This window comes from Triticum aestivum, chromosome 3A, assembly GCF_018294505.1.
Source record: "Triticum aestivum cultivar Chinese Spring chromosome 3A, IWGSC CS RefSeq v2.1, whole genome shotgun sequence".
Lineage (NCBI taxonomy): Eukaryota > Viridiplantae > Streptophyta > Magnoliopsida > Poales > Poaceae > Triticum > Triticum aestivum.
In genome coordinates, this window is record NC_057800.1 from 750369655 (window position 1) to 750390533 (window position 20879).

A 20879-nucleotide genomic window follows, 5' to 3' on the forward strand; every position below is an offset into this window, starting at 1 on the left:
GATGATGAGCTCTGTCGATCCGTTCAAGTGAAAGCATTAAACAATGGACGATAGTTCATCGATCTACTGTCATCTAGTTACATCTGGATGCAATCTTTTGTCAAATTTTTTGTCGTTTCTTTATTATCAATAATTGATGGCTAAATCTGTATTGTCCTGTCTCTAGCTGCTGGCATTTAATGAAGTACAGGCATCTTCCCGAATGTACTACACACATTAGCTGGCTACAGGATTTTGAGTCAGCAATGTACAAGTGTTGACTTCTTTTCTCAATGGACACACACGTTCAATACTAGGGATGACTTAACATGGTAACAAGCGGACATACAATTCTCTTCAATAAAACGAAGCTTCATTTTATCCATCATAATACGGACTTGACAAGCCTTGAATATATATTAGAATGGGATATAGTAGACCCAAACACTTTTTTTAAAAGAAGGATAACCTCCGGCCTCTACATCAATAGACCCAAACACATGCACCAAAGAGAATGCTTAATACATGCCTGTAGATACCCCTCAAACCAGACTGCGGTGCATCCACAACAACATATCCAATTGTTTCGATTATGTGCCATGGATCAAACACACGAGCTTGTGATACGTCCTCGCGACGTCTTGGGTGGGTGAGTGGGTTATTTCTCTTTTCTCTCGTTAGTACCGCTGATGCCAGATATGCTTCCGTGGATCACAGGTTTTCTATACTGGCTTGGCGATATATAATCGGTCATTGTGTCAAAAGGTATAAGTCGTGCAGAACCAGACAAGGGCACCATTGTGTCAAATAGGCTACATCTTGTTTAAGTGCAAGGGAATATTGGAGAAGAATTCTTATGAATATACAAGGATGAATATATTTGTTGAAAGAAAGAGATAAACATATCATGGCATTATGAAAAATAATGAACAAAATTTTTATTTATGATCGAGGATTTGATCCAAAATGAATAAATTGTAAACCCACTATCTAACTAATGTGAGCCCGGAAACTTCCTCACTGATAATTTCACTCCCATAAAAGAATGCGTTAGAGGCGACAACATGCATATGAGGTGAAAGGACAAGCTAGGTTGTGACTGACCAATAGAGAATGTTGTAGCAAAGATGTTTTCAGCCATAAAAAGGCAATGAAAAATAGCTACAGTCTATGATCTTTTTGGGAGTGAAAATTAATGTCTCAAAAAAATTAAATAACAGAAAGCTAGAATTGCATCAGATCAAGTGATACTCTGACAAAGACAATCATAGTAATTAAGATGAGGATATGACGATAATACAATATTAATCAAATAGACAGTTGTAATACAACCTGGGCTAAGAGGTCATTTGATTCATCAATGAGTTAACAATAATTATAAGCAATTTCATAAAAAATGATTGATCTGAAGATAGGGAAACATATGGATGAGGGCAAATCGAAGAGGAAAAGTGGGTAAAACATATGAAAACCAATGGATTCCACATCGATCCAAAACACCAATTTTATCTAGAGGTTTTTTAATGATCCCTTCTTGAACATTTAAAAGTAGGGTTAGAGGAGAGAAGTCCTATCATAGAATTTCTTGGAGTTGTTCAAAACAAAGGTCTGGTCATATTAGACCTGTGGGAATTTCCAATGGAATGCAACATGCTATAGTACTTTTAGAGGAAAACACACACGATGTATAATCTCCTACTTTATTTACTTATTTCTTGCATTAACATGACCTTAGTAAGTTTCACCTTGTTTCTACAAAATGTCCGTTTTATTTGCCAGACTATTGATGATAGTTAACTTCCAGACCAATATCACGAGGACTACATAATATTAAATATAGCAATATGTTTTACATCTAGCCGCGCAAACGAGCGGGTCACCCTCCTAGTAGGTACTGATATCGTTAACACATTTTTAGGAAAATGTAATTAACACTTTTTAGGATAAATGTAATTAACACTTTTTAGCATAAATGTAATTAACACTTGGCAAATGAAGCTTCATGAGCTATTACTTGGAGGGTCGTAAAGAATTAACTGTGATGGACCAAGAGTGTTCTAATTATGGAGGCTAGGGCCCAGAGAGATAAGCTCTTAATGAACTGTGGATCATGCTCCGCTTTCAAACACAAAACCATCCAGTGCATGCATGGACACTAATTTCGTGAATTTATTGTCAATCTGTAACATATGCATCTTCTAAGTCATGCCATCAATCTTATGTTATATATTACAATGCATCTACCTAGATCTGGATGAAACCTTTCCTCAATCATTAGGTTGTCTCCTTATCATAGTAATAATTAATCAATGGCTTCTCATCGTTGGAATTTAGTTGATATGTAGAAAATGCCTCCGCCAGCCGGGTTGGCCACTGCGATGGATATGGTACAGATTTACATTCCTCGGCCGCCAGGATTCAACACTGGGTGTCTCTTCAACCGCCTCCACCGGAATTTCCCGCCGGGATGGAGATGTTGTAGCAGGCGCTTGAGCCGAACGCCGGCTTCTTGTATTGACAAGAAGATAAGATCCACACCCAGTCTAAGTCATGCTGAACATTTTGTGAATACAAGGTGAACATAATTCATAATGTTGTTGATTGTTTTTTCAAAAATTTCTTGAACAATTTAAAAAATGTGGGAGAATTTTTAAGTGTTATGAACATTAATTAAAATTACACAAAGATTTTCTTCATATGTTACAAACATTTTTACAAAATTGTGCGGGAAAACATTTTATATGTTGTGAACATTTCTCCTATAAACCTCTCTACACTACCCACTGTTCGGGGCACGCATGCAATCTGGCTCACACGATCTGCCTTGCTGGCCTGATTTTACGGCGCTTACAAAAATAAAGAACCCGGGGCAGCTCTTGGAGAAGCAGACGTGATGGGCATCCTCCTGCTCGGTCCGGCAGATGACGGTCTTCTTCCTCCCTCGCTCACAGCAAGGGAGGAAGAGTGTGTGTAACTACGTCTCGGTGTCGGTGGGTTTATATAGCAAGCGGCCGGTGAGAATCGCTTCACTGAACTACGTACATTAGAAGTCATGATAGGCCATGAGATTCAATTCGGTATTCGCTGAGTTGTGTACATTAAAACTCACGGGTCAAAGGATGACAACATGCACCAACTAAAAATTGCTATATCTGAACAACTAGAAAACATAAACTTAAGCATGAAAAAATTGCAAGATATGACCAACTAAAAATCATGAACCCGGGCATTAAAGAAAGCAAGACCCAAACAGCTAAAAATCATGAACTTGTGCATGAAAAACATGCATCTGAACAACTAAAAAGTCACGAAATTAAGCATGAAAAAATTGCAAGATCTGAACAATTGCAGCACTTTAGCCACAAAGCGAGCAAGTAATGGCAGCGCCCAACCGGTGGGGGGGCGGTGGCAGCGGCTGGAAGAAGACCGTCATCCGCCGGATCGAGCAGGACAATGCCCTGCACGTCTGCTTCTCCAAGGGCCGCGTGGGGTTTTTCAGCAAGGCGAGCGATCTAGCGGTCCTGACCGGCATCCAGGTGGCCGCTCTCACCTTCTCGCCCGACGACAATGCCTTCTCCTTCGGCCACCCCTCCGCCGACACCGTCGTGGAACGCTTCCTGGTGGGGGAGGGTGTGGGGGCTGGCGCGAGGGAGGAGGTGTTGCCATCGAAGATTAGAAGATGGAGAAGCATCACAAGGAGTTCCACGAGTGTAGCGACCAGACCTCAAACAGTCTGATCTCTGTGCTCCGGTGTCATCCCTGGATCAGTAATGCTGAGACCACACAGTACTCGGAGGATTTATAGCAGAGTAGCAATCACACACTTATTACATCGAGTGTCTCAAAAGAGAACTTATTACAATAAGTACGGCTTAAGGCCATCTAATAACGATAACAGCGAAAGGCTTGGAAGATAAGTGAGTCCATCAACTCCAACGGCATCACTGAGTATAGAACCACGACCTAAAAACTCCTTAATCGTCGTCTGAAAAGTCTGCAACATTAACATTGTAGCCCGAAACGGGTCAGCACATGGAATATGCTGGCAATGTAACATATAGAGGGTAATGGAATGAAACAGCTATACTATATGCATATTTGGCTGGTGGAAAGCTCTATGGTTACAGTTTTGCGTAAAGCCAATTTTTCCCTACTTCAAAGGAATAAAATTTAATTACTATCATGGTGGTTGTTAAACATTGAGAATGGTTGACAGCATTCTCAATCCCAATTAAGCATCATCATTAACAAAACCCAACAAAATTAATTTAGAGTAACATGTTGAGATTCACATGAAAATCCAAGTACTAGATACTCAAGATGTCCATAACCGGGGACACGGCTAACCATGATTAGTTTATTACACTCTGCAGAGGTTTGCACACTTTTCCCCACAAGACTCGATCGCCTCCGTTTGGTTTCTCGCACTACATGGTGTTTGAGAAGACGGATGACCGAGACATAGTCTTTCAGAAGCGCTAGCACCTTCGATCGGGTAGACCGTACCACCTACATCCCCTACATCTGCTAGTATACCACTGTAAGAGTTCGCACGACTTAGTCAACTATGCTAGAGCCCATAATAGCTTGTGGCTGCACACGGAAGTTTTTAGTATGAATAGTCTCATGATCCCTTTGAGCCTGGGTGGCGGTCCAAAAGAAAACAGGCAAGTCCCGGAATACCCAGGTGCCTCAATCCACCCAGATGTGTGCTTAAGTTGCCACCTTAGATAAACCATTAATTAACAATCTCACATCTGTCATGGATTTCACTCACCCAATCCACGTCTACTAACATAGCATGGCATAATAAGCAAACCTACAAGTAACTCCCAAAGGTTTGATAATAACAGGTAATAGGTACTACCTCATCTACTTCCCATCCCACAATTTAATTAGATCCTAATCATGCAATGTGTGAGGATTGATCTAATGCAATAAAACTGGGAAGTACAAAAGGTATGATCAACGTGTTACTTGCCTTGCTGATGATCCGTGAAACCTAACGATTCGAAGTAACAGGCGGCGCACTCCGGATATTCTATCACAGACAAACAAACAAGCGTACAATAAGTACTCATCTAATGCATAAGTAAAACTCAAATAATAGATCTAACCAGAAGGTTCAACTTAAGAACTCCGGTTGGCAAAAAGAATCAAATCGAACGAAGCAACGAAAATCAAACTGCAAAAGAAAACAACTTCGTTCTAGTAATCTGGATCTAGGGCAAATTTTACAGTAGCAAAATCTTGTTTAAGTTGGTTAAATGGATAGAGGGTTTCGAGACGAAACTCTAGGCGCTTGAATCGCCTGATTCCGATAAACGAGCGAAAAGTTAAACTAAAATGAAAATCGGATCAGGAATCGCGATCATAAAAATCGCGGATTTAATCTGAGAAAAAGAAAAACGACGAACGCCGATTTTTTCTCTCTCTTTTTTTTGGCACGGAAACACAAGGCGCGATGAACCTCAGGCGGGGGGATCGTCGGCGTCGGCGGCGGCGGCTCCGGCGGCGCGCGCGGATCGAGGCGGGGCTGATGGGCTGGGGCGGCTCGGGGCGGCGCTATTTAAAGGTCGCCCCCGGGCGGTGTCCCGCTCGGGTACGGCCCGAAGTCGGTTCGTTTCTTTTTAATTATTCTGCTTGGAAGAAAAATAAAAAGAAATACTAAGTGGACTTCAAAAATTCCGAAAAAAAATTTCATGGGCTTCTAAATCAAGCCGCACAAGGTGAACATTTATTTGGGCCCTAAATTCAATTTCGAAAAACGCACTTTTTCCTAAATTCAAATAAAACACCGAAAAACTCCGAAATAAAATCTTATTTGATTATATTATTAAATCCTCAATATTTCTTTATTTTGGGGAAGTCATTTTATTCCATCTCTCATATTTTTGTAATAGAAATAATTGATGATAAAATAAATAAAATCAAATGATCCTATTCTCAAAATTTGAGAGAACTCAAATATGACAATAACGAAATCCCCAACTCTCTCCGTGGGTCATTGAGTTGCGTAGAATTTCTAGGATCAAACAAAATGCAAAATAAAATATGATATGCATGATGATCTAATGTATAACATTCCAAATTGAAAATTTGGGATGTTACAACGAGCTGCGCACGGACCTAGTCAAGGTGAAGAAGCGGACAGAGCGCGAGGAAGTCACAGCGAAGCAGCATGACGCGGGGGAGCCGATAGCGGCTTGGGTTGACCCAAACGTGCGCGACATGGGGAACGAGGACTTGGTGGCCTTCTTTGCCGCGCTGATGCAGGTGAATGACGTCGTCTCCGAACGCCCCAACTAGGTTCTCTTTCGCGTCGACGTGAGCCGCACGGAGGAGGTGGCCCCGCCGCTCCCGATGCAGCTCTTCGGTGGTAGTACTTTGGAGCTCGGTAGCAGCAGGAGCATCAGATGCTAATGCCGAAGCTGCCTCCGCATGAGGTGTTCGCCTCCGAGATTAATATGTAGCAGCAGATGTTGATGGGGCTGCCTCCCGCACAGGCGTTCACCGCCAGGATGGATAGGCAGGAGATGCCTCCACCGTTGGTGTTCGCCGCGGGTATGGAAATGGAGGAGATGCAGATGGTGATACCTCAGCCGCTAGGATTCGATGATGAGATGGGGATGCCTCCGCCACTAGAGATCACTGCTGGGCTGGAGACGAATGTCAGCTTCCCGTTCCCGTACTGAGAAGGTGAGCTATGTCGATCCGTTCAAGTAAAAGCATTAAACAATGGACGATAGTTCGTCAATCTGTTGTCATCTAGTTACATCTGGATGCAATCTTTCGTCAAATTTTATGCCGTTTCTTTATTATCAATAATTAATGGCTAAATCTGTATTGTCCTGTCGCTGCTGCTGGCATTTAATGAAATACAAACATCTTCTCAAATGTACTACAAACATTCGCTGGCTACAGGATTTTGAGTCAGCAATGTACTAGTGTTGACTTCTTTTCTCAGTGGACACACACGTTCAATACAAGGGATGACTTAACATGGTAACAAGCGGACATACAATTCTCTTCAATAAAATGAAGCTTCATTGTATCCATCGTAATACGGACTTGACAAAGCTCGAATATATAATAGAATGTGATATAGTAGACCCAAGCACATGCACCAAAGAGAATGCTTAATACATGCTTGTAGATACCCCTCAAATCAGACTGCGGTGCATCCACAACAACATATCCAATTGTTTCGATGTTGTGCCATGGATCAAAGACATGAGCTTGTGATACGTTCTCGCGGCGTCTTGGCTAGGTGGGTGGGTTATTTCTCTTTTCTCTCGTCAGTACCGCTGATGCCAGATATGCTTCCGTGGATCACTGGTTTTCTATACTAGCTTCGCAATATATAATCGGTCATTGTGTTAAAAGGTACAAGTCGGGCAGAACCAGACAAGGGCACCATTGTGTCAAACAGGCTACATCATGTTTAAGTGCGAGGGAATATTGCGGAAGAATTCTGATGAGTATACAAGGATGAATATATTTGTTGAAAGAAAGAGATAAACATATCACGGCATTATGAAAAATAATGAATAAAAATGTTATTTCTGATCGACGATTTGATCCAAAATGAAGAAATTGTACACCCACTATCTAACTAATGTGAGCCTGAAAACTTCCTCATTGATTATTTCACTACCATAAAAGAGCGCGTTAGAGGCGGCAACATGCATATGAGGTGAAAGGACAAGCTAGGTTGTGACTGACCAGTAGAGAATGTTGTAGCAAAAATGTTTTCAGCAATAAGGCAATGAAAATAGCTACAATCTATGATCTTTTGGGGAGTCAAAAATAACATCTCAAAAAAATTCAATAACAGAAAGCTAGAATTGCATCAAATCGAGTGATACTCTGACAAAGACAATCATAGTAATTAAGATGAGGATATGACGATAATACAATATAAATCAAATAGACAACTGTAATACAACCTGGGCTAAGAGGTCATTTGATTCACCAATGAGTTAACAATAATTATAAGAAACTTCTTAAAAAATGATTGATCTGAAGATAGAGAAACATATGGGTGAGGGCAAACCGAAGAGGAAAAGTGGGTAAAACATATGAAAAATCAATGGATTCCACATCGATCCAAAACACCAACTTTATCCAGTGGATTTTTAATGATCCCTTCTTGAACATTGAAAAGTAGGGTTAGAGGCGAGAAGTCCTATGATAGAATATCTTGGTGTTGTTCAAAACAAAGGTATAGTCATATTAGGCATGTGGAAATTTCCAGTGGAATGCAACATGCTATAGTACTTCTAGAGGAAAACAAACATGATTTATAATCTCCTACTTTATTCACTTATTTCTTGCATTAACATGACCTTCGTAAGTTTCACCATGTTTCTAGAAAATTTCTATTTTATTTGCTAGACTATTGATGATAGTTAACTTCCAGACCAAAATCACGAGGACTACATAATATTAAATATAGCAATATGTGTTACATCTAGCCGCGCAAGTGAGCGGGTCACGCTGCTACTTGGTACTAATATCGTTAACACATTTTTAGAAAAATGTAATTAACCCTTTTTAGCATAAATGCAATTAACACTTGGCAAATGAAGCTTCATGAGCTATTACTTGGAGGGTCGTAAAGAATTAACTGTGATGGGCCAAGAGTATTCTAATTATAAAGGCTAGGGCCCAAAGAGATAAGATGTTAATGAACTCTGGATGCATGCTCCGCTTTCAAACACAAAACCATCCAGTGCATGCATGGACAATAATTTCGTGAATTTATTGTCAATCGGTAACATATGCATCTTCTAAGTCATCCCATCAATCTTATGTTATACTAGATCATATAGGCGCGCGTTGCCGCGCCCGTCCATTTAAAGAGTTTCAATAGAATTGTTTGAGAAATGTTGAGTTGAACATATCATAAAATTCATATGGTTCAAAATATCATATACCAGAACCTCCAAAAGGGAGAAATAAACTATCCTGCACAATGTAATATACAAAAAATAAATCAATCCTAATGTTTATGTTCCCTAAAGAGAATCTCATTTCTATATACGGGCTATATTTATGTACAATGCACACATGCAATAATATTAGGGATGGGCAAGAGAGGCTCAAATTACCAACAATCTAGGGAGTCGGCTATAAAGGGATTGCCTCCTTTTGAATCTGTAAAATGATGCACGCATACCTTGCTGGAGCTTGCCAACATCATGGTATGCCCACATGACACTAATCTTTTTCAATGTGTAAAAATGAACAATAGTGAAATGCCAATACCAGCACATGGTGAATACTAAGATGAACTAATTGGTTGATGTCTTAAGGATAAAAACCACCTATGCCCTATGTCGCTACAATGCTACCTCTGATCATCCCTGTGGCAGCTACAAAAGGTCCCAATCAAATTGTATAAGGAAAGATAAGATAAACATCATAGAAGTAGAAAGAAAATGAAGTACATACATTCAAAACACAGGTTACCAAGCCTATGAGTGAATATACGCACCATATCTTCCTGTCTTGGCAAGGAAATAGAAAACAAACACTTGAAACAAAGGAAATAGAAAATATTCATTATGAGTAAAAACAGGTAGGGTTCATACTTCATACCTCACGATATATAGGGCAATACATGACATTGATTTTCTCAAAATTGCGCTAGGAGATTTGTGTTATTTCTTCCATGTTAAGTCACGTAGCTGCAAATAAAGTACTCCCCCATTCTAAATTAGTGGTCGCTCAAACGGATGTATCTACCATTAAAATATGTCTAGATACAATTAATATGGATTGGAGGGAGTAACATAATTACCCTCCTTGCTAACAATTTTGTCAGTTTGTGAATGTCAAACTATTGGTTGAATAAAGAATAGCTGAAAATCTGGAATGAATAATTTACCATTGAGAATTGTATTAATCAATAGCATATACATGATATTTTACGACTATGTCTTAGAAGTTAGAATAAATACCACAGAAAATAAAAATACAACAGCAGATCTTAGTTTCTGTAGGTTGCTTAAAAGTTAAAATATGAGATGCAGAGCTGTAACTCTTTTTCCAAACATAATTTTTGAAATAAAAATTACCATACAAATAATGAATTGGTCACTTCTTGAGACAAATATATCTTCCCGCCACTAGGATACCAAGATACAAATGTATATTCTCTCCATCGACTTGTGTGCTGGTCTCACATTTTCAACCAATAGTGTATATGTAACTCCAGAATCATGAGTACAAGATGACGTCTAAACAGCAGATCAGAAGTATTGGATGGTCACTTATCCATGCATTTTGATTACTCTAGGTACCTAAACCTTAATTAATCAAGCACAGTTGATAGCCTAAACAAAAAGATAGGGAAGATGATCTCATTATTTCTTGCAAAAAAAATGAATCAAGGGTGAAGCAGATGCAGTAAATGTAGTCATGTAGATCTACGGCAGTTGGAATATGATACAAGTGCTCACCTAGATCTCAACAGAGAACGGAGAAGAGCAGCACAGTCACTAACATCCCTCATCGCCTGTATCGTCTTGCCATCACAGCAAAACTGTCATGCATGGGAAGGTGAGAAAACATCCCGCCGTTCCCCATTTGTGTCGCTGTATTTGGAGAGAGGGCGCCGACGGCGCCAGCGGCCACCGCAGCTGCCATGGACGAACGCTGCAAGACACGAAATTAAAACCAGTAACGAAGGGCTACGGATGAAGAGTAGGGGGTGCATGGGGGTGCGTAACTGGCGTGGAGGCGTTCACGCAGAAGAACACGGCTGAACGGCGACGCATCAAGGTGGAAAGAGCGACGGCGCATTGAGGAGGGGAACTGCTAGCTCGGTTGGGGAGGATAGCGATGGAGGTGCACAACCTGGGCTGTTAGCGTTAGCATCCAAATGAAAGGACGTGGGCCTTCGAAAGGCCCGGTTACGGAGAGGAGAACCAACTCGGTATATGGAGCAGCAGCCCGTGAGATGTTGCGTGCAGCGCGTGAGCGACCTAGGATGACCAGACCTGATCTGAATCGTAGATTTGATGATCTGACGGTTCAAACTGTCAAATTGCTGTGGAGGCTCCTAGCTAGCTACGTTATACTGTTTCTCAATATTACAATGCATCTACCTAGATCTGGATGAAACCTTTCCTTAATCATTATTTTGTCTCCTTATCATAGTAATAATTAATCAATGGCTTCTAGTCGTTGGAATTTAGTTGATATGTAGAAAATGCCTCCGCCAGCGGGGTTGGCCACTGCGATGGATATGGTACAGATGGACATTCCTCAGCCGTTAGGGTTCAACACTGGGACGGAGATGTAGATACGGCACTTGTTTATGTCTGTACCATCGCCTCCACCGGAATTTCCCGCCGGGATGGAGATGTTGTAGCAGGCGCTTGAGCCGAACGCCGCCTTCTTTTATTGACAAGAAGATAAGATCCACACCCAGCCTGAGTCATGCTGAACATTCTGTAAATTCAAGGTGAACATAACTCATAAAGCTGTTGATTTTTTTTCAAAAATGTCTTGAACAATTTAAAAAACTAGTCGTCAACCCGTTCAACTGCACGGGCTAGCACAAAATAATTTAGAATGCAAGACTATGACAACATATGAAAGTAGTCCTTTGTGACGTACATGGGAAAACAAACAACATTACTGCTGGAATTTCATGAATTACTAATTCACTATGAAAAACATTCAATCTTTAGCAATAAAAAAATGCAGAATAACCGAGAACATGCTATGGGAACACAAATGAGGAGAATAACATTAAATCAGCTACATATAGAGATACTATTTTGCATTGTATTGTTAGGAAGAAACCAAATATAATTGTAACATGATTAATTTCATGAACAAATCTACTTTGTTCTAACCATGGGTTAAGCATATTGAGTAACATATAAGCAACTCGCAGACCAGGAAACTCATCTCTAAAAATAAAGAGTATCGTGAGAGTACTGCTATGATTGATTGTTAGTTTTGAGGATAAGAAATTAGTTCAAAAGTATATATGAAATCTACTTTTTTTCTGATACTCGATATGGTTAAAGGTGTTATTAGAGGAATATTATATACAAATTATTCTATTGATAACCAAATATTAAAAAAAACTAATCAGAACTTGAAATAATTATTTTCTAAGTCTCATATTGAAAGAAATTTGTGTCAAGTGTGAGACGCTTATGTACAATATCATGATAAATATTTGGGCTTGATGCCACTTGTCAACAATAAATGTTTGATGCTTGTCCAAATTGCATAGGAGACGCATATTAGACAAAAAGGACCAAACATTCAGCTACTGAATTCTAAAAAGCCATCTGTTTCTCAATGTATGCAATTAGAATTGGAATCCGGGCTTTGACCTTATTTCTTTAATCTTTTTTCAAGTATAAATGACAAATCTTGATATGGTCAGAAATAGACCAAAAATATTAAATCAATCTATTACTTAATCTCTAAGAGAAAAATACTAAATGAATTACATATTGGGAATAACTAAGTCAGTACATGGCATATTCTGATGCTAAGCCCCCCATGCGTCATGCCGAAACCATCTAGTTCATTTCTCGAACATATTTAATTGTTGTCTGTTTCACCTATAAATTGCTAACGGCTTTAGAGGAAGGTCAATTTACACTATATTGTAAAAAAAAATAGGACATAGGAGAACTGGACATTACCTGGCCGGGAAGTAGCTGGGAAGAAAGGTGTGTATGGACACGGCCTGCCTATATTTCAACTCCTCCATCTGTGGTTTATTAATCGAATTATCCAGATTCAGATAATAATCTGCATGAATAATTCAAATCAAAGTGTGGATATATCTCCATATATACTTTGAAGGACAGAATATCGTACCTTCCTATATGGGATATACCATTAGGACACTGGCTCAATCGTGTGTGACGCTGTGAAGTAGCTTGCTAAACAGTATCCCAATCGAAATTATTCATGACTATTGTTCGTTTTTTATCTTAGTAAATAGTCCCTCCTGCAAGGATCATTTATACACTGGTCTAAAAATTGATTATTTCTTCTCAAAGAGAATCAAAATGTTTGCTAAAAAAATATTAAAGTGATCATTAGTTCCTTTGAGAAAATAAATAAACGTATTGCTGAACCGCAGCAAAATGTCTGATCCAGTCCCAGCCGTCAAAGGAGTTAAGCCTGAAGCAACATGTTAATTTCATAGTGAATATATAGTAGTTAATATCCAATCTCCGTAGCACGTACCAGCGTAAGCATCTGTCATTAAGTTGCCTCTCATCTGCCCGTTGTCCCTACTTCCAGCATGTCCGACATGTTTTCAATTTCCATAAGCGGCTTGAAATATGACCAGTTTATCTACTGATATGATCTAGCGACCTTGAAATAAGCGGCTTGGCTTTGCGCAAATTGTACTTGTAATAATAGAAGAGATATGTGGTGTTACGTTATAGCTAGAGAAAAATCAAGCAGGATAATCAAGGAATTTACGGATATGGTGCTTGCCTATGGAGATGGACAACCCAGAACGAACTTGACTTTGGACAGGTAAATCTCTATGCCGCCAGTCCCTAGTAGGTTCTCGAACGTTCAATACACCATATTTTTTTTCCGAGAAGGTATTCAACACACCACATGCGACAGGAGGACCACATACTTAAGGACAACATCGCTACTCCTTACCCTACCTTGCATGAACCATCACCATCGTTAGATTGCAGCCAGGTGAGAACATGGAATTCAAAGAGATTAGATAGATGACGGATCTGATAGTTGGCTTGATTTAGATCCGAAGCGCTGGTGGATTTTGGAAGCTGAGGGCGGATGAGTAGAAGTAGGCGGCACGGCAGCAGACACGGCGGGTCGACCATGACCATCGAGCTGTAGCTCGTATTGTGCAGGGATAATTTCCTGGACGGCGCAGCAAGCCATATGCATCGGAAGGGGTGATAGACGGCTTCGGTGTTGGCTTGTACGCAGATATTGCAGTCCCGACATTGGAAGATCGGTGTTGGCTTGTACGCAGATTGTAGTACCGACATTGGAAGATCGAAGAGGATTGGAAGGAGAAGGCTTAGGAAGATACTTTCGTGAGTATTTTTTGAGGAAGGACCGCTCCTTTTCCATCGGGAGGAGAGAGAAAGAATAAGGATGAGGGATCGTTGGAATAGTAGATGGGTTGAGATGGCAGTTACGGTTCAATCTCTTTTTTTATTAACTGGATCCAATATTTTTTGTCACAACCTACGTACGTGAGCCTTTTAAGAAAAGTACTCCAACTAAACAACTCTTATTTTCTTTAAAAATATATTAAATATGTATATATTGAACCGCAATTACTCGGTCCCACCGAGATTAACGTTTCCTATTTACTGGTTAACGTTGCAATTTCTAGGAAGTCAAGAATTAGTATACTTAGGTATTAGGTATTAGGTATAGGTATAGGTATAGGTATTAGGTATTAGGTATTAGGTATAGGTATTAGGTATTAGGTATTAGGTATTAGGTATTAGGTATTAGGTATAGGTATTCGGTATTAGGTATAGGTATAGGTATAGATAGATAGATAGATAGATAGTAGATAGACAGATGTGGGAGCATTTTTAAGTGTTATGAACATTAATTAAAATTACACAAAGATTTTCTTCATATGTTACAAACATTTTTATAAAATTGTGTGGGAAAACATTTTATATGTTGTGAACATTTCTCCTATAAACCTCCCTACACTACCCACTGTTCTGGGGTGTTCGGGGCATGCATGCAATCTGGCTCACACGATCTGCCTTGCTGGCCTGATTTTACGATGCTTTTAAAAAAAAGAACCCGAGGCAGCTGTTGGAGAAGCAGACATGACGGGCATCCTCCTGCTCGGTCCGGGGGATGACGGTCTTGTTCCTCGCTCTCTCAGAGCAAGTGAGGAAGACTGTGAGTAACTATGTCTCAGTGTCGGTGGGTTTATATAGCAACCGGCCAGGTGAGGAATCGCTTCACTGAGCTACGTACATTAAAAGTTGTGATAGGCCATGAGATTGAATTCGGTGTTCGCTGAGCTGTGTACACTAAAACTCATGGGTCAAAGCATGACAACATGTACCAACTAAAAATTGCTAGATCTGAACAACTAAAAATCATAACTTAAGCATGAAAAAATTGCAAGATATGAACAACTAAAAATCATGAACCCGAGCAGCTAAAAATCATGAACTTGTGCATGAAAAACATGCATTTGAACAACTAAAAAGTCACAAAAGCATGAAAAAATTGCAAGATCTGAACAATTGCAGCACCTTAGCCACATAGCGAGCAAGTAATGGCAGCGCCCAACGAGGGGCGGGGGTGGCAGCGTCCGGAAGAAGACCGTCATCCGCCGGATCGAGCAGGACGATGCCCCGCATGTGTGCTTCTCCAAGGGCCGCGTGGGGTTCTTCAGCAAGGCGATGGATCTAGCGGTCCTGACCGGCACCCAGGTGGCCGCTCTCACCTTCTCGCCCGGCGGCAATGCCTTCTCCTTCGGCCACCCCTCCGTCGACACCGTCGTGGAACGCTTCCTGGTGGAGGAGGGTGCGGGGGCTGGCGCGAGGGAGGAGGGTGCTGCTAGTGAACATCAGAAGATGGAGAAGCTGCAACAGGAGTTTGACGAGCTGCGCACGAACCTGTTCGAGGTGAAGAAGCGAGGAGATCACAGCGAAGGAGCGTGGTGCAGGGGAGCCGAGAGCGGCTTGGGTTGACCCGAACGTGCGCGACATGGGGGACAAGGACTTGGTGGCCTTCTTTGTTGTGCTGATGCAGGTGAAGGACATCGTCTCCAAACGCGCCAACCAGGTTCACTTGCGCGTCGACATGAGCCGCATGGAGGAGCTGGCCCCGCCGCTACCACTACAGCTCTTCGGTGGCAGTACTTTGGAGCTAGGTAGCAGCAGGAGCATCAGATGCTGATGACGACGCTGCCTCCGCCTGAGGTGTTCGCCTCCGAGATTAATATGTAGCAGCAGATGTTGATGGAGCTGCCTCCGGCACAGGCGGTCACCGCCAGGATGGATATGCAGGATATGCCTCCACTGTTGGTGTTCGCCGCGGGGATGGAAATGGAGGAGATGCAGATGGTGATTCCTCAGCCGCCAAGATTCGACGATGAGACGGGGATGCCTCCGTCACCAGAGATCCCTGTTGGGCTGGAAATGAACGTCGGCTTCCCGTTCCCGTACCGAGAAGATGAGCTCTGTCGATCCTTTCAAGTGAAAGCATTAAACAATGGACGATAGTTCATCGATCTGTTGTCATCTAGTTACATCTGGATGCAATCTTTTGTCAAATTGTATGTCATTTCTTTATTATCAATAATTAATGGCTAAATCTGTATTGTCGTGTCGCTGGCTGCTGGCATTAAATGAAATACAGACATCTTCTCAAATGTACTACACACGTTCTCTGGCTATAGGATTTTGAGTCAGCAATGTACTAGTGTTGACTTCTTTTCTCAATGGACACACACGTTCAATAATAGGGATGACTTAACATGGTAACAAGCGGACATACAAATTCTCTACAATAAAACGAAGAAACATTTTATCCATCATAATACGGACTTGACAAAGCTGGAATATATATTTGAATGGGATATAGTAGACCCAAACACTTTTTTTTAAAGAAGGATAACCTCCGGCCTCTACATCAGCAGACCCAAACACATGCACCAAAGAAAATGCTTAATACATGCCTGTAGATACCCCTCAAATGAGACTGCGGTGCATCCACAACAACATATCCAATTGTTTCAATGATGTGCCATGGATCAAACACACGAGCTTGTGATACGTTCTCGCGGCATCTTGGGTGGGTGGGTGGGTTATTTCTCTTTTCTCTCGTCAGTACCGCTGATGCCAGATATGCTTCCGCGGATCAATGGTTTTCTATACTGGCTTGGCAATATATAATCGGTCATTCTGCTAAAAGGTATAAGTTGTGCAGAACCAGACAAGGGCACCATTGTGTCAAACCGGCTACATCATGTTTAAGGGCAAGGGAATATTGCAGAAGAATTCTGATGAATATACAAGGATGAATATATTTGTTGAAAGAAAGAGATAACCATATCATGGCATTATGAAAAATGATGAACAAAATTTTTATTTCTGATCGAGGATTTGATCCAAAATTAAGAAATTGTGCACCCACTATCTAACTAATGTGAGGCCGGAAACTTCCTCACTGATAATATCACTCCCACAAAAGAGCGTGTTAGAGGTGACAACATGCATATGAGGTGAAAGAACAAGCTAGGTTGTGACTGACCAACAAAGAATATTGTAGCAATAATGTTTTCAGCAATAAAAAGGCAATGAAAATAACTACAATCTATGATCTTTTTGGGAGTGAAAAATAATGTCTCAAGAAATTTCAATAATAGAAAGCTAGAATTGCATCAGATCGAGTGATACTCTGACAAAGACAATCATAGTAATTAAGATGAGGATATGATGATAATACAATATAAATCAATTAGACAGTTGTAATACAACCTGGGCTAATTAAGAGGTCACTTGATTCATCAATGAGTTAACAATATTTATAAGCAATTTCTTAAAAAATGATTGATCCGAAGATAGAGAAACATATGGATGAGGGCCAATCGAAGAGGAAAAGTGGGTAAACATATGAAAATCAATGGATTCCACATCGGTCCAAAACACCAATTTTATCTAGTGGTTTTTTAATAATCCCTTCTTGAACATTGAAAAGTAGGGTTAGAGGAGAGAAGTCCTATGATAGAATTTCTTGGTGTTGTTCAAAACAAATGTATAGTCATATTAGGCCTGTGGGAATTTCCAATGGAATGCAACATGCTATAGTACTTTGAGAGGAAAACAAACATGATGTATAATCTCCTACTTTATTCACTTATTTCTTGCATTTGCATGACCTTAGTAAGTTTCACCATGTTTCTACAAAATGTCCATTTAATTTGCTAGACTATTGATGATAGTTAACTTCCAGACCAAAATCACGAGGGTTACATAATATTAAATATAGCAATATGTGTTACATCTAGCCGCGGAACTAAGCGGGTAACCCTGCTACTTGGTACTAATATCTTTTAACACATTTTTAGAAAAATGTAATTAACACTTTTTAGCATAAATGTAATTAACACTTGGCAAATGAAGCTTCATGAGCTATTACTTGGAGGGTCGTAAAGAATTAACTGTGATGGTCCAAGAATATTGTAATTATAAAGGCTAGGGCCCAAAGAGATAAGCTCTTAATGAACTCTCGATGCATGCTCCGCTTTCAAACACAAAACCATCCAGTGCATGCATGGACGCTAATTTCGTGAATTTATTGTCAATCGGTAACATATGCATCTTCTAAGTCATCCTATAAATCTTATGTTATATATTACAATGCATCTACCTGGATCTGGATGAAACCTTTCCTCAATAATTAGGTTGTCTCCTTATCATAGTAATAATTAATCAAAGGCTTCTAGTCGTGGGAATTTAGTTGATATGTAGAAAATGCCTCCGCTAGCGGGGTTGGCCACTGCGATAGAGATGGTACAGATGGACATTCCTCAACCGTTAGGGTTCAACACTGGGACGGAGATGTAGATACGGCACTTGTTTATGTCTGTACCACCGCCTCCACCGGAATTTCCCGCCGGGATGGAGATACTGTAGCAGGCGCTTGAGCCGAACGCCGGCTTCTTGTATTGACAAGAAGATAAGATCAACACCCAGTCTAAGTCATGCTGAACATTCTGTAAATACAAGGTGAACATAACTCATAAAGTTGTTGATTTTTTTCAAAAATGTCTTGAACAATTTAAAAAATGTGGGAGCATTTTTAAGTGTTATGAACATTAATTAAAATTACACAAAGATTTTCTTCATATGTTACAAACATTTTTACAAAATTGTGCGGGAAAACATTTTATATATTGTGAACATTTCTCCTATAAACCTCTCTACACTACCCACTGTTCTGGGGTGTTCGGGGCACGCATGCAGTCTGGCTCACACGATATGCCTTGCTGGCTTGATTTTACGGCGCTTTCAAAATAATGAACCCGGGGCAGCTCTTGGAGAAGCAGACGTGATGGGCATCCTCCTGCTCGGTCCGGCAGATGACATTCTTCTTCCTCCCTCGCTCAGAGCAAGGGAGGAAGAGTGTGTGTAACTACGTCTCGGTGTCGGTGGGTTTATATAGCAAGCGACCGGTGAGAATCGCTTCACTGAGCTACGTACATTAAAAGTCGTGATAGGCCATGGGATTCAATTCGGTATTCGCTGAGCTGTGTATATTAAAACTCACGGGTCAAAGGATGACAACATGCACCAACTAAAAATTGCTATATCTGAACAACTAAAAAACATAAACTTAAGCATGAAAAAATTGCAAGATATGACCAACTAAAAATCATAAACCCGGGAATTAAAGAAAGCACGACCAAAACAGCTAAAAATCATGAACTTGTGCATGAAAAACATGCCTCTGAACAACTAAAAAGTCATGAACTTAAGCACGAAAAAATTGCAAGATCTGAACAATTGCAGCACCTTAGCCATAGAGCGAGCAAGTCATGGCAGCGTCCAACGGGGGGTGAAAGCGGCCGGAAGAAGACCGTCATCCGCCGGATCGAGCAAGACGATGCCAGGCACGTCTGCTTCTCCAAGAGCTGCGTGGGGTTCTTCAGCAAGGCGAGCGATCTAGCGGTCCTGACCGGCACCTAGGTGGCCGCTCTCACCTTCTCACCCGGTGGCAATGCCTTCTCCTTCGGCCACCCCTCTGTCGACACTGTCGTGGAACGCTTCCTGGGGGGGAAGGGTGCCGGGGCTGGTGCGAGGGAGGAGGGTGCTGCCGATGAAGATCAGAAGATGGAGAAGCGGCACCAGGAGTTCGACGAGATGCGCACAGACCTATCCGAGGTGAAGAAGCGGACCGAGCGCGAGGAGGTCACCGCGAATGAGCGTGACGCGGGGGAGCCAATAGCGGCTTGGGTTGACCCGAATGTGCGCGACATGGGGGACGAGGACTTGGTGGCCTTCTTTGCCGCGCTGATGCAGGTGAAGGACATCGTCTCCGAACGCGCCAACCAAGTTCTCTTGCGCGTGGACGTGAGCCGCATGAAGGAGGTGGCCCCGCCGCTGCCGCTCCAGCTCTTCGGTGGCAGTACTTTGGAGCTCGGTAGCAGCAGGAGCATCAGATGCTGATGGCGACGCTACCTCCACTTGAGCTGTTCGACACCGAGATAAATATGTAGCAGCAGATGTTGATGGAGCTGCCTCTGGCACAGGCAGTTACCGCCGGGATGGATATGTAGGAGATGCCTCCACCGCTGGTGTTCGCCGCAGGGATGGATATGGAGGAGATGCAGATGGTGATTCCTCATCTGCCAGGGTTTGACGATGAGATGGGGATGCCTCCGTCACCTGAGATCCCTGCTGGGCTGGAGACGAACGCCGGCTTCCCGTTCCCGTATTGAGAAGATGAGCTCCAAACCCCTGTCGCTCCGTTCAAGTGAAAGTGTTAAACAATGGACGATAGTTCGTCAATTTGTTGTCATCTAGTTACATTGGATGCAATTTCGTCAAATTTTATGTCATTTCTTTATTATCAATAATTAATGGCTAAATATGTATTGTCCTGTCGCTGGCTGTTGGCATTTAATGAAATACAGACATCTTCTCAAATCTCAAATGTACTACACACGTTCGCTGGCTACAGGATTTTGAGTCAGCAATGTACTAGTGTTGAGTTCTTTTCTCAATGGACACACACGTTCAATACTAGGGATGACTTAACATGGTAACAAGCGGACATACAATTCTCTTCAATAAAACGAAGAATCATTTTATCCATCATAATACGGACTTGACAAAGCTCGAATATATATTAGAACGGGATATAGTAGA

The 20879-nt window shown here is 41.3% G+C and overlaps 3 pseudogenes; all 3 read left to right on the forward strand.

Annotated features, from left to right (window-relative positions):
- The first annotated feature begins 3356 nt into the window (after positions 1–3356).
- On the forward strand, positions 3357–6674 carry LOC123059716 (agamous-like MADS-box protein AGL62; annotated as a pseudogene).
- An 8603-nt stretch (positions 6675–15277) lies between these two features.
- LOC123057385 (agamous-like MADS-box protein AGL23) lies at positions 15278–16229 on the forward strand (annotated as a pseudogene).
- A 3002-nt stretch (positions 16230–19231) lies between these two features.
- LOC123057386 (agamous-like MADS-box protein AGL23) lies at positions 19232–20449 on the forward strand (annotated as a pseudogene).
- Positions 20450–20879: the final 430 nt, after the last annotated feature.